This window comes from Crocuta crocuta, unplaced genomic scaffold, assembly GCF_008692635.1.
Source record: "Crocuta crocuta isolate KB4526 unplaced genomic scaffold, BGI_CrCroc_1.0 scaffold14, whole genome shotgun sequence".
In the NCBI taxonomy this organism is placed as follows: domain Eukaryota; kingdom Metazoa; phylum Chordata; class Mammalia; order Carnivora; family Hyaenidae; genus Crocuta; species Crocuta crocuta.
Genome location: NW_027530209.1, coordinates 3792459 through 3806743, shown reverse-complemented (window position 1 = coordinate 3806743; position 14285 = coordinate 3792459). Strand labels below are relative to the sequence as shown.

General features: G+C 38.7%; 1 protein-coding gene across 1 annotated transcript in view; it reads left to right on the top strand.

Annotated features, from left to right (window-relative positions):
* The window catches only part of ASB4 (ankyrin repeat and SOCS box containing 4), a 57385-nt gene that overhangs the window by 10233 nt on the left and 32867 nt on the right, over positions 1-14285 (top strand). The gene's annotated exons all lie outside the window — the stretch shown is intronic.

Genomic DNA, 14285 nt, shown 5'->3' with positions numbered 1-14285 from the left:
ATAAGTTGGGAAAAGAGCAAAATAAGGTATTATGGAAGAGAATGTCAGGAGTGAACTATTATAAAATGTATAAAGACTTCTCTAAAGATATGACACGTAAGCTGAAATTTTATGAATGAGAGGAAACTAGCCATTAAAAAAGGAGCCAAGAGGAAGACAAAAAAAGGAGCCAAGAGGAAGAAGCGTCCAGGTATAAGGAATAGTAAGTGCAAAGGGGATGGGTTGAGAAAGAGTGAGGCAGAGGATCCAAAGTGGGCTCTGCGCTGACAGCAGAGAGCTCAATGCAGGGCTTGAACTCACCAACTGAGAGATCATGACCTGAGCCAAAGTCAGATGCTTCACTGATTGAGCCATCCAGGTGCCTCATGATACCACTTTTTTAAGATGTAAAGAGTTGAGGAAGAAGCATATATGTGGGAAAGATCATTAAATTAGTTTTTTAAAAACCAGGTTTATAGAGCTATAATTTACACACAGTAAAATTCAGTATTTTTGAGAAACACATAGTCATGAAACCATGACCAGAGTCATTTCAAAAAGTTCCCTGATGCCCTTTGTAGTTAATCACCTTGGTTTACCCCCACCCCCAGCAGCCACGTGATCTAGTTTCTGATCTTATAATTTTGTCTTTTTCAGAATGTCATATAAATTAAATTATATAATATGTAGGCTTTAAGGTTTGTTTTTTTCCTGCATAGCATAATGCCTTTGAGATTCATCCATGTGGGTGCATTCGCCAGTATGTTGAGTCTTTTATTGCTGAGTAGTATTCTGTATATAGATGCAACACAATTAATCTGGTCTCCAGTGGAGGGACATTTGGATTGTTTCTAGTTTTGGGCAATTTGGGGGAAAAAACTGATATAAACATTTGCATACAGATTCTTGTGTGGGAATGTTCTCATTTCCCTTGGGTAAACACTGAGGAGTGGGATGACGGACTGTATGATACATTTACAAGAAAACTGCTAGACTATTTTTCAAAGTAGTTGTACGTTTTGCATTCTGACCAGCAATGCATGAATTCAGTGCTCTCCATCCTTGCCAGAATTTGGTAATGTCAGATTAAAAGAAAAATTTATTTTAGCAAATTGAATAAGTATATAAAGTGTCTCATTATTATTTGAATTAAAATTCCCTTAATGACTAAGGATGTTGAGTATGTTTTCAGTATTTATTTGCCAGCTGTGTATTCACTTTGGTGAAATACCTGTTCATATCTTTTGCTCCCTCTCCCCTTTATAAAATTGGGTTGTTGGTTTTCTTATTATTGATTTGTGAGAGTTCTTTATATATTCTGGACATTAGCCCTTTATCAGATATGAGGTTTGCAAATATTTTTATTCACTCTTTGACTTTTCACTCTTTCTGTCTTTGAAGAGCAAAAGAATTTAATTTGAATAAATTCAATTTATCACTTTTTATCTCTTATGATTTACGCTTTGAGTGTCCTCCCTAAGAAATCTTTGACTAATCTCAGTAACAAAGATTTTCTTCTATGTTTCCTTCTAAAGATTTTATAACTTTAAGTCTTACTTTTAGGTGTTTGGCTTACTTTGAGTTAATCTTTGTATATGGTGTAAAGTACAGGTTGAGGTTGATCTTTTATATATATATTGATAAATTATCTTATATATCCAACTACTTCAACATCTCTTACTGAAAAGATTGTTTTTTCACCTCTGAATTGCCTTGGTATCTTTGTCAAAGTGGCGAGAAATGTATAAATCCATTGATCTATATACTTTTTGCTAATGTTTCACTCACTTGATTTCTGTAGTTATATATTAAGTCTCAAAATCAGATTGAGTTTCCCCAGATCAGTTTTAAACATGAGAAGTTTCAGATTTCTTTTAGACCTCAAAGTGAATGAATCAAGGCTGTACTTGACATAAACAAATCGATTTCAGAAGAGAGCTCTGGACTATAGCTGTAAGTTCAGAAATTGTTGGCCTATAGATTGTATTTGAAGCCAAGGAAATCAATGAAATCACTTGGATAAAGAGTGTAGAAAGACAAAAGAGAATCCAGGACCAAGCCCTGATAAATTCTTACATTTAGATACTACCAGGATGGAGAGAGGCCAATAAATGGGAGTGAAGTGGACTGGTAAGTGAAGTCGGAGGAAACCCAGGAGCATTTTTCATCTTGTAGAGACTATGAAAGAGGCAGATTCAAGAAGGAGGAGGTGGTCAGCTGTATCAATGGCTATTTGAGAGACTTAATTGGTTGTTCATTAGATTAGATGACAGACTGATCACTGACAAAAGAAGTTTGGGGGAAATGGTGGGTGTAGAAATCACATTAGAATGGTATAAGGTGTAAATCAGAGGTAAGAAACTAGGGATGCACATATAGATGACTATTTAAAAAAATATCTGGCTGCACATGTAAACGTAAGAGGAGCATGATTGCTGAAGGGGTTTGGGGGACACAGGAGAGTGTTACCTGCAGGTAGAGATAAAAGGAAATGTTTGTGTGCTGAAGGGAATGATTTAGAGAAAGCAAGCAGCTGAAAAATGCATAAGACAGAATAACTGAGAGGTTCAAATCTTTGAGGTTGAGATGGGGTGAAATCCAGAGACTGTGAGGTACACCCCCAAGTTTAACAGATGGTTTAAAGTAAAAGATGTTTTTAAAGAGTGTTCATTGATATGGTGGTGGAAAGATGAAGGAGTTCATATCTGATAGCTTTCCCCCCTCACTTAATGTATGAAGCAAAGTCATGAGCCAAAAACACGAGAGAAAGTGTGGACATTTTGATGAGAATGGGAGGCATGGAAGAGTCATGGGGGAAAGAATGGTAGAACAAGCTTAAAGATGCCATGGTCTTCTCAACCTGTGAGTATGGTGGGGGTGGGGAGGAACCAGTCCCGCTTATTCTCTTTCTAGCCTGCCCTGAGGGGAAACGTCTAGTGCAGAGACCATGGAGAGGGGCAGGTGTCCCCTGGGGCTTACCCACCTACACCACGTGGCCAATACCACCATTCACATTTACTTCTGTACTGATGGTTTTTAGATTTCATTTTTATTTTAATTCACTAATTCAAAATGTCAAGGTTTTCATTTTTAAATTTTTTAGAAAGTTAAGAAATTATATTATTTGTTGAACTATTGACTTTTCATATTGCTGCCTTTTCATGTGACTTCATCAACCACAGACTGACAGAAAGCTGCCAAGGCTTTCACTCCCCAGAGCTGTAATCAGAGGGAGCCTCATTCCCAGAGGAAGTGCTTTTTGCGCATCTTCTTTATTCCTATTGAAATAGGGAGACCACCTGGAGATGAGAAGGAGTAAAGAGGTTGGGAGAGACCAAGCAACGTTCAATCCCTGTAGGTTGACACTAATGAATTAGGCTAATAACAATCAAGGAGGAAGAGTGGAAGTCAATTAAAGATCTACTTACTCTTAGATCCATGGCATCAAAGGCCAAAGCCGTAAAGAAAAGAAAGATGAATTAGAGAAAGCAAAAATAGTCAATGTCCACATGGCAAACAAATTATAGCATTAAAAGGCTGTGATAAAATGGGAAAAAATATTTGAGACTATGTAGGCATAGGCCCTCTTTATACCCTTAACATAGAAAGAAAGCTTTTTTTTTTTTTTAGAAAGAAATTTAAAAATGAAAGTAAGGAGATTAACAACAAAGAATGAGAGAGAAAAAGAGAACAAAAGACCAAGATATTTCAGGGGGAAAAAAAAACTAAGTATCTAAACAACAAATATAGATAGCATAATGATCACCTGCCTTGGATATCAGTAAAATGTTAATTAAGATGGCAGGTGCTTTTGTTGTCATTAACTACATTTAACAAAGATACAAAAGATGACAGTACATCTGTTAACACACACCAAGATGTGCTCTCACACACTCTTAATGGGATGTGGATGGGTACCAGCTGGATGTCACAAGCTTGAAAACTTTTGTAACTCAGAAATTACCCCTCTAGGATTTAGGGCTAATTTTGTACCTTTTGGCTGAGATGGGCTGTCATTTCTGAAGGGTCCCCAATTCAAACTTTGGGCATTAGCTCTACACAGGGTTATATACTGAGTCAAAGAGATAACTGAGGAGAAAGAAAGAAGACATTTATCATGTAATAGAATTGTGCTTGGTCATGCACAATTCTGTAGGACACCAGAAATTAAGAGACTTTTTCCTGATTCTATAAGCCTTCAAAATATTGTAGTTACATTATGTTTTCTTCATATTTTTGCATCAGAAGCTTTGACTGGTTAAGGAATACATTTAAAATATACAACTTAAAAAATATATATTGGCATTCTTCATATTTAAATATATTTAGAGTCACAAAAAATTTGCCTGATTTATTTTTGCTCTCAGAGATTTACTTATATTACTGAAAAACTGAAGAATATTTGCATAGTTAAGAGAAAAATTTCAAGCTGTGTTACTTCCATATCATATGGACATTAAAAATTATGTTGTAAAAATGTTCATTGACATGGAAAATGTTTTAAAAAGAAGTTTAGAGGAGAGTATGAACTGCATAAATTTATTTTTCTAAAAAGTATATATGATTGTGCATATTAGAAAATAATAACCAAATTATCAGAGTCAAACCTGGTATCATAGCTAATGTTTAGCTGTAGCTAAGGAACTTTAAAAAAGCCAGTTTGTTGGTCTAGATCCTTACTCCGAGGATAACATGTGTTTTTTTTTTAAGTGTGGTGCCTGGCAAATATATCAAAAGCAAAACAAAATGTGAATCAGGTAAATGGGGAAAATTCCACCCATTTTACGGATGGAGAAATTGAAGGAAAAGGTAAGGTCTTACAGTAGGTCTCCTGGTCTGGAAACTCTAGAAGATGGTGAGCATCTTACATTCCCTCTTTTGCATTTTAATGTCTTTAGCCTCTGGACAATGCTTGGCACATAGGAAGTACTCAATAAATGGTCTCTGACTGATCTGGGAATGGCTCCAGGCGCCTTGAGTGCATGGATGGGAACTGCTGCTATCTAATAAATGGAAACTGTTGTGTTCATGGTTAATGAAATGCAGTTGTTGGTCAGTTTCACCCTCTCTCGGGGAATAGTTAAGGGATGAATTTTCTCTTTTGGATTATGTTGCAGGCACTTTGAGGAGAAGTCACATACATCACTTTGTGGCTGGACACAGGGAATTAAGGCAGCACACAGACAAGGGAAGTAAGTCAGGCTAACATTAAACTCCGGACCAGAGAAGTCCATTAGAGGAAGAACCAATGCCATGGCAACTGAAAACCGATGTAATTTCATTTGCTATTTAATGGACTCTGTAGAAAAAAGTGCTCTTTGTGGAAAAGGCTAATTGAGGCCAAAAAATTGCATGCAATTTTCGCTTAAAGGATTTTCCCCTATTTTTTTCAACGTTGCAGAGCCTGCTTTATCCCCATGCTGGATTTTGTCTGCTATTTTTCTGTTTGCCTCTCTACTTAATGCCCCCCATCTTCTGGCCTTTGTTTCCTTTGGTATTAGTATAATAGTGCTCATCAGTTGAGAGGGCTTATTTACCTCAGTGAAAATGTCCTCTCTGTGAATCTTGCATTTCCCTACGAATAAAGAGAGTCAGGTCAGGTTCAGCTGGCTGAATAGCAGCATATTATTTCTACCTATTCCCATTCGTAAGAGGAAAATGAAAGCTGCTTGCTTTACTCTGCATGAAGCAAATCCTGACAGTTGGAGGAAAATTTGTTACTGCAGGAAAGCCATAAAAATTCAAATGTTTCCTACCAGAATGTAGCATGAGGGCGATGTAAAGGAGACCGTGTCTTTTAAAAGACCGTCCCCTACTACTTGGTGTGACAACGACACAAGTTACCCACATGTTAGGAAAGTCCCTGTTCAACCATGAGAACATAGCAAGTCCAATATCATTGGACTTCCCTTTAGTCGAAAAGTAGATACGCTGGCTTGACACGCATCTCCCTCCCCAGTCTCTCACCCTCCATGTCTTTGCGGATCTTCAATGATATGTCGTAAGAGGACAAATTGGACCATCCCAGTCCTCTGCAAACAACTTTGGGGGTTTTTGCCCCGTCTGCTGTATGGCTAGGACCACCTGTACAACATGAATTTAATATTTTTTCCAAACCGACATTACTTATTCAATTCAATTTTAAAAGAAACTTTGTATCACTATAAAAATTAGTCACTATAAAAAGTAGAGCAAGATCCCTTGCCATTCGTAGAACATAACAGTAACAGTAAATAACGGGCGATGAAATTCTTGACCTCCATCTACCCAGAGACCCTCTTCTGTCAGGTGGCAGAGAAGGACTCAGAAGCCGCATCTCTGGCTGCTGTTTCTCCTAGAAGCAGCGTCTGCAGTGATTCTGTTCTGAATGAGTGAACTTGAAATTTATTTGCAGGCCGTGTCTCTCACCCAAGCAGGTATTCCAGCCCAGGAAAGATCAACCCACATAAGATTGTAACACACCATGGGAGACGCTGCCTTGAGCAGTGCTTTCTGAAGTTAATGGTCTATTTTGGTGGTGAATTTTAGAAGCCCCCCCCCCCCCTTTAAAACCAGGAGTGAAACAAGTTACCACTCTCACCAGCTGTGTCATGGAGGTCCTTGCGGGCACAAAGAAAACAAAAAATAAATAAATACATAAGACGTACGAAGATGAGAAAGCAGGAAGCAAAACTGCTCTTATTTCACACAATATGTTTGTCAACAACAACAACAAAGAAAATCTAGGGTCAAATGATTAGAATTAGTCACTGAGTTCAGCAGAGGTACTGCCTTTGAATATACCAGAAACAACTGGCAAGAAATCATGTAAGAAAAGATATATTTACATATATTGTGAGAACTTTAGGTGACCTAGAAAATATATTCAACAAAAGGGTGGCAAAAATACGAAAATTGACTGAAAGACCTTAAGAGGTTACCACATTCACGGTTCACTATGAAAAATGTAGTTCTTGATGACTCCCACCTGTGTTAGCCACTTTCACTTCTCTTGGGTGATTATTTTGGTGTTCATCTCCGTATTGTTAAATAAATACCATTTGTTTGTGGGCAACAAAATTTGTGGACAACATTGAAAAGAATAAGTAGCAACATGAGCAGTTTCTGATCATCTGTTTATCATAAAGGGAGATGAGGACCTGGCTCTTTTTCTACCCCACCCCCCAACCCAAGTACCTTTCCTGTCCTCCATCCTCACAACACGATGACATTACAACCAGGAGGCTTGTAGTAAACTAGGATACCTTCTTCTTGGTATATTTCATTTTCCCTGGTGTTGTTTCATTTTTTTTTAGTTTTCCATAATCATCACGATTTTAGCCCCAAACTTTTTGCCAACAGTTTTAATGTTTTATGAAAATATTTCAATTCAACGAATAGATGGTCATTTTCATTTTCTTACCAAAAAATCCCTTCTGGAACCTTCAGACTTGCTCCAACTGCTATCCTCCTAGGATTTCGATTCCCCATCACCCTAGAATTTCCCTTTGCCTCTCACTCATGTTGGGTTTCCTGTTCCTTGGATCCTGAGTGTTTCTCTATTTGGTTTGGTTGAGTACCTCCTCTAGTGGATTTCTGGGAAGGAAGGTGAGACTACACACCCCCCAGAATGCATTTATCCTACCCTCACGTGGCATAGAATTCTAGATTGATAATCATTTTTCTTTAGAATAAGGAAGGCATTTCTCCATTTCCTCCTAGTTTCTAGGACTGCTGCTGAAACATTAGAAGCCATTTTATTTCTGCATCTTCTGTAGGTGACCTATTATCTCTTGTCTGGAGGTTTTAGAATTTTCTTTTTCTCTTTAGTGTTCTAAAATTTCGTGATGATCTGCTTTGGTGGGGGTTTGTTTTCATCCACTGTACTGGGTCCTTTCAACCCCAAAAGGTGTATGTTTCTAAGTTCTGAGAAATGTTCCTGAGTTCTTTTCTTTTGTTTTCTGCATGCTCTGTCTCTTGAATTGCGATTAGATATTGGACTTCCTACATTGTTTCTCTAATTGTCTTATCTTGTCCCTCCCTTTTATATTTATCTTTATACTTTCCTTCCCAGCAAATTTACTCCAGAGTATTTTTCTCTGTTTTTTAAATTGTTTCTATTTACCCTGTTAAAGACTTTCCTTAAATTTCATAATCTTTAGCTGTCTGCTGATAGATAACATTGAATGACTAAAAACTCAGTGTATGAGTGAGGTTAGTTAACTATTAGCTTTGTATGTGGGATCTGTTTGGAACCTTGACTTGAGAAATCTCTGACGTAATATCTTTGGATCTTTATCCTTTGGTTGGTCAGATTCTCAAACAAACAAACAAAGAACAAAATGCCTCTGCCTGGTTCCTTCTTGGGTTAAGGCTTAGTTGCCAGTTTTCTAGGTGCTGAGTTGGAGCAAAGGGTTGAGAATGATTAAGGAGTATACATGTTGTCTAGAATGTTCTGCCTTCTTCCCTTGGCTGAGCTAACCTCTAGCATGTAGAGCCTTAGTTCAGACATTAGTTCTAGGGATCATTCTTGCTGAATTCCCTTAAATGACATCAGGTCCTTATGTCATTCTATATTCTCATAGCACTTAGTTTTCCTTTGTGGCACTTACATTTTGTTTAATTCTTTGATTGGTATCTGTTTTCCTCACCAATCTATGTTTCATGAGAGCAGAGTTTTGCTCAGCATAGCCCAATGAATAGTCCATATTGGTTGCTGATTGTGGAGTATTTATTGAATATTTAGTTAAATACAAGTACTACAACTAGGAAGGAGAGTGGTGTTGGGCCAGAGCAATTCTGTCACCATTACTGGCAAGATGACTCTTGGTTTATCATCCATTACATACCTAGCTTCTTTTCCTACATGAAGACAGTATGAAGAAGAGAGAATTCAGAAGTGTCAAATACTATCAAGAAATCTAATAAGTTGAGAATTTAAAAGTTTACATTGAATTTAACGACATGGAAGGACTTGGAGATTATGACATCAGTTGAGTCATGGATGCAGAAAACACAATGGAGAGGATTGAGAACTAAAAAAGGTTGTCCGTGAGTATGAACAAACCTTCTAAGGAAGAGTATTTGTAGAGAGGAGAAAACAGAGCAGATGATGAGGGTAATGGGGTTGAATATTGTTCTCTTTTAGATGACAGAAACCTGAGTATTCGAAAATCCAATGGCAAAATCCACTAGGGGGGCAGACATTGAAGACAGAGGAGGAGGGGGATAGTTTATGGTGTGAGAAGTCACAGAAGTTCGGGAAATGAGATCTAGAACCAGGTAGAAGGATTGAGTATAGACAGGAGAGCATCTTTCCAATGTAGCTGAATGGCAAAACAGGGGAGAAGATGAGAGTTATGTGTAGTAGGAAGGCATTAAGAAGTTTCCATATGAAAGGTATTTTTTATGTAAAATAAGAGGTGAGCAGATCTGAGAGTGGGGGCAGAGAGGAAAGCATTAAAGAATCGAGGAGTGCCTCGGTGGCTCAGGCAGTTGAGTATTGGAACTCTTGATTTCAGCTCAGGTCATGATCGCACAGTTTGTGAGATCGAGCCCTGCGTCGGGCTCTGCACTGACAGCACAGACCCTTCTTGGGACTCACTCTCTCCTTCTCTCTCTCTCTCTCTGCTCCTACTCAGCTCTTCTGTGCTCTCTCTCAAAATAAGTAAATTAAAAAAAAAAAGAATCAAGGAGGTGGAAATGGTCTGAAACAATCATTATGGACAGCAGTGCAATAAATTAATTAGAAAAAGAGAATCTTTGGACTAGTGAACCATCTTGAGGACCCAGTTGAGTATTGTGTGTGACTTCATGGTGGTACCAGTCTGGTACAGTTGGCACTTCACCTGTAGTGTGATTTTTGCTATTTGGCTCTCAGCCACTTGGGTGCAGGCACTGCAACAGTAGATAATTGGGTTCATTCATTGCATCAGGTGGGTTCTTGAAAGAACTGGAAAAGGTTTAAGGTTTTGGCAAAAGAGTTATTGAAATGATGGAATATAGAAGTCAACTGGGTAGGGAGAAGAGGAAAGTAAGGAGCATGTCCAGGACAAAGAGATGTTCTAATGGAACCAAGATACCAAGATGAGCAGCTATTGGCAGAGAATCAAATGTGGGAATTCATGTTGTCTGGAGACTGATCAGTTGAAACTAATGACCCAGTCCAAGTCTGAGAGTGGGTGGGAGTCACTAGGTCAGAGAAGAGGATTAAGTAGTGAAGAGAACAAGACCCAGACTTTGAGACACTGGGGCATTGGGTGGTCATCCATGTGGTTGTTAAAATTACCCCGAATTTGTGTGGCCAAGGATAATGTGAGTCGGTCAGTCAAAACCTTCAGAAACTGATGGGGAGATAAATGTATTCAGGAAGGAGGGCAGGTGGTATAGATGAAAAAGCAGAGCCCTAAAGAAGCTGGGATGTTCTTTTCATTTTTATTTATTTTTTTTTTGAGAGAATTAGGGAGTAATTGGAAGCAGCAATGGGGAGTCAGACATATGAAAAAGAACACCCAGCTATACAGCAGGCCAGAGTTAAGCATCCTGCATCTTTTCTTTGAGCTTGAAACAGGGCAAAGCTAGTTTGGTTGTCATGGCGACCAACGCCATGTCTCCGGGCTCATTAATCCTGTGTTCCAAACTAAGCACTTAGCGATAGCTTCTGAATAAATGCAACAAAGCTCTGCATACTGAAAAGGGCACATTCATGTTAAGCAGGGGAAAAAGGTTTTCAATTTCATTCATTAAACTTGAGTAAATAATTTAATATCTTTGTGCGTCAGTCCTCCTAGCTAATGAATAAGAATAAATGCTTAATGGAAAATCTAGCCTAATAAAGTTAACAGCATCAGCTTTACATATAAAGGAAATTGATGTTGCTGGTATATATGGATATGAAGGGGAAAGTGGAAAGGAAAATAACATATATTAAGTATCTACGATGTGGCATGTCAGGTACTTTAAAATAAAATGTCTCATTTAATACTTGCAACTACCACGTGAGGTGCATATTACTCCCTTCATTTTGCAGATGTGGGAATCAGAAACTCAGAGAGGTTAAATAAGGCCCCTGTTCACCACATTGGTAGGATTCAGGCAGGCCCAGCTCTGGTTTGGGTCCGTGAGGCCCCCACTATGCCTTGCTGAAAATTGTATACAGCTTATCTTTCTAGAACATTTGGCTAATTAAAAAATTAGGAGAAAAGTTTGTCCTAAGGTGCCATTTCCTGTATAAAAGAGAAGTGTAAATGCTGTATTAGAAACCCATTAGCTTGAACACATTCACTACCATTAGATGGTTTTAAAGGCGTTTCTTGAAAAGAAACTGAGAAGACAGCTGGTTACATTACAAGTGTGTTTAATTAAAAGATGTGAAGAACTGTCAATGCTTCTTCCAAAATGAGTCCCTCCAGAGCGATTGTTTATGCCCACTTTGCATTTCCTGGTGCGTGAAAGGCTTGAAGTTGCAAGGCAGACCCTCAACAGAGAAGCTACTTTTTGTCTTCTAGGTCTAATGACTTCATTTGTTTTTTGTGTTTTGTTTTGTTTTGTTTTTGGATTTGCTCCAGCAAAGGTGTAGGTAAAATGATTGAAAAAGACATATTAAAAATCCATTAATTCATTTTCCTTAAATTAAACTCTTTAATTAAAAGTCACACTGATCAATTTCTAATTTCTGCCTCTACTAATGTGATACAGCAAGGTTTAAAATAAATAGAAACAACTTGGTGAAAGCTAAATATCCTTGTCACACTAAACTTAGCTGTTAGCAGGTTTTTTCCCTCCAAATACTAATTGTTTAGTTTCACCTATATGACTATCCCAGGTCTATTTTTTTTAATTCAGGGTGCTTATTACTTCCTCAGATGACTCCCCAAGGCTTCTTTAGAGGGAAAGTGTTAGTTCCAGCCTTCTGTCCCCTGTCAGTATTAAAGGTTTCTCTGACTGGTTCTCTCTACTTTCACTTCTCCTACCTAAGGCCATATGTGACTTGCGTTGTGAGTTTCCAGTCTGGGTATGTTATCTTTGTTTTATAACAAGAAGCATCTGAAACCAGAAATTGAAGGATAAAATTTTCATGGGCCTGCAGTACTTTATTATTATTTTTTCTATCAGCACGTCTCTAATTTGTTTCTTACTCAGAGGAGCCTGGATCAGGTTATCCCCCAAACATATTAAACACCATTTAGTCAAAGATATCAGATTTATAAACAGAAATGCAAGTGTTTTCTTTGTAATCTCCAAAAATAATAACTAATGGAAGATAATCTAAACCATTTTAGGAGACTCAAAGGCCCAGATTTGGAGGTAAAGTGGTGGAATCAAACAAGAATCTGAGGCTCCCAGCTCAGTTTTCTGTTAAGCTAACCAAGAAAACATACAAATATGAGGCATGGCAAAAGCATCCGAATTGGAAGCTAAGAATCGAGCATATGCCACCTTCCTGAAGAAGTTTTGCTAATTATAAAGTTAATCAGAAAAGAGTGGATCCCTCTCTTTTCTGAGATAAAACATCTCCCGGGTAGGCTGAAGAGATATTAGCCAGCTTCCACTGAGAGCCACGGAGGGCTCAATACTTCTGGGGAAGCTCCTAGAACATCTTTTTCTTTCATTTACTTGCAGCCTTAGAAGTCCCAGCAGCCCTCAGAAACACTCTTCAATTAAGAGGGTCGACCAAAGAACAGAGTGGTAAGGGCAGGAAGTAAATTCACTTCTTGCAAGCAACGTTGAATTAACTAAGTAGGGGCAAGAGGAAAGGACTGAATAAGAGCCCCAAGAAAAAGCCGTCCTGGAGTCAATAATTAATAATAACAACAACCGGATATAGCATTTCTATTGCCATAATTCCCACAGTTATTCTATGCGGTTAAAACTATTGCAGATAAAACACTGAGCTTTAGACAAATTGCTTACTGCTAAGAGCCACTTTTGAAGACAGAATGACCTCCATGCAGTGCACTTGCTCTCTCCACTAGGTGGTGCTGCCTTCCCTGTGCTACTTAGAATCCTTGCCAGTCCTGTAACAGTCTTGGGACTGAACTGTTGCCTTATCCTGTAATCCGTCTCCATTGCAGACCGGACAGGTCAATCAGTAAACCTGCCGCTCGCTGAGGTCCTTCTAGACCTTGTACACAGCCCCTGATGAAACGGCTTAGGTTGTTATGTTATGTGACGCTGGATCTTTCCCCACCACAGCCGATGAAACCAGGATGGTGGTATTCAATCCAGGGGGCTCGAATACGGCTCGGTGTGAAAAGATGCATTCAAGTATAGTGCTTATGAAATAAGTACTGGAGTCAGATTTCCTTGTTTCAAATCCTGATAGCCCGCCATTCACTATCACTATCTACGAGTGAAGGCAAGAATTAACCTCTCGAAATCTCAGCCTTCATGTACCAAATGAGGATGTTGATAATAACCCAGGCTGATTCTAGGGAACCCAAACAACTTTTGTGGATTTTCATATGTGACTTTCCCCCCACCCCTTACCTTTGTATCCTCTAGAAGTGCATTTCCCAAAGTGCATTGTATTAAACATTGATTCTGGGGCCATTAATAGATATCACAAAAGGATAATTCCTTGGTCAAATAAATTTGGGAAAGCTTGTTAAATTAGACACAGATCCGCACCTGAGAACATTGCAGAATCTTTCGTGTGGTAATATGAATTGTACATATACAAAGATACAGAGATCTACAAACTTATTTAGCCACAGATCCTTTTTAATGCATCTCAGAGTGCTAATATGCCACACAATAGACTTTGGGAAATACTGACATAGAAGAATGAATTTGGGGCTTTTGACCAGAAGCAAGAACTGAACTCAGCCCTCAGTATATCAATCAGTCTTTCCTCCAGTGTCTGATCTGAGGGCAAATTCTATCTCACTGTAGTAGGCAGAATAATGACCCTCCAAAGATGTCCACATCCTGATCCCTGGAATCGATGAATAGTCGAACTTATATTGCAAAAGGGATTTTGCAGAGGTGATTGGATTAAGGGCCTTGAGACGAGAAGCTGATTTTGGATTATGCAAATTGGCCCATCTCCTTAAACTTGGAGAATGGTTGTTGGCTGTGGTCAGAAGAAATAGGACTGTGGAAGGAAGGTTCTGACCTGTGAAAGAGACTGCACCCTCCATCATGGGCTTTGAAGATGAAGCAAGGAGGCCAAGAGCTAAGTAATGTGAGTGGCCTCTAGAAGTTGAGAAATGCAAGGAAACATTCTCTTAGAAACTCCAGAAGGAACACAGTCTCACTGATACCTGATCTTAGCCCGCTGTGTTAGAGTTTTCCAAAGAAACAGAGTCAACAAGGGGCAGGGGGAA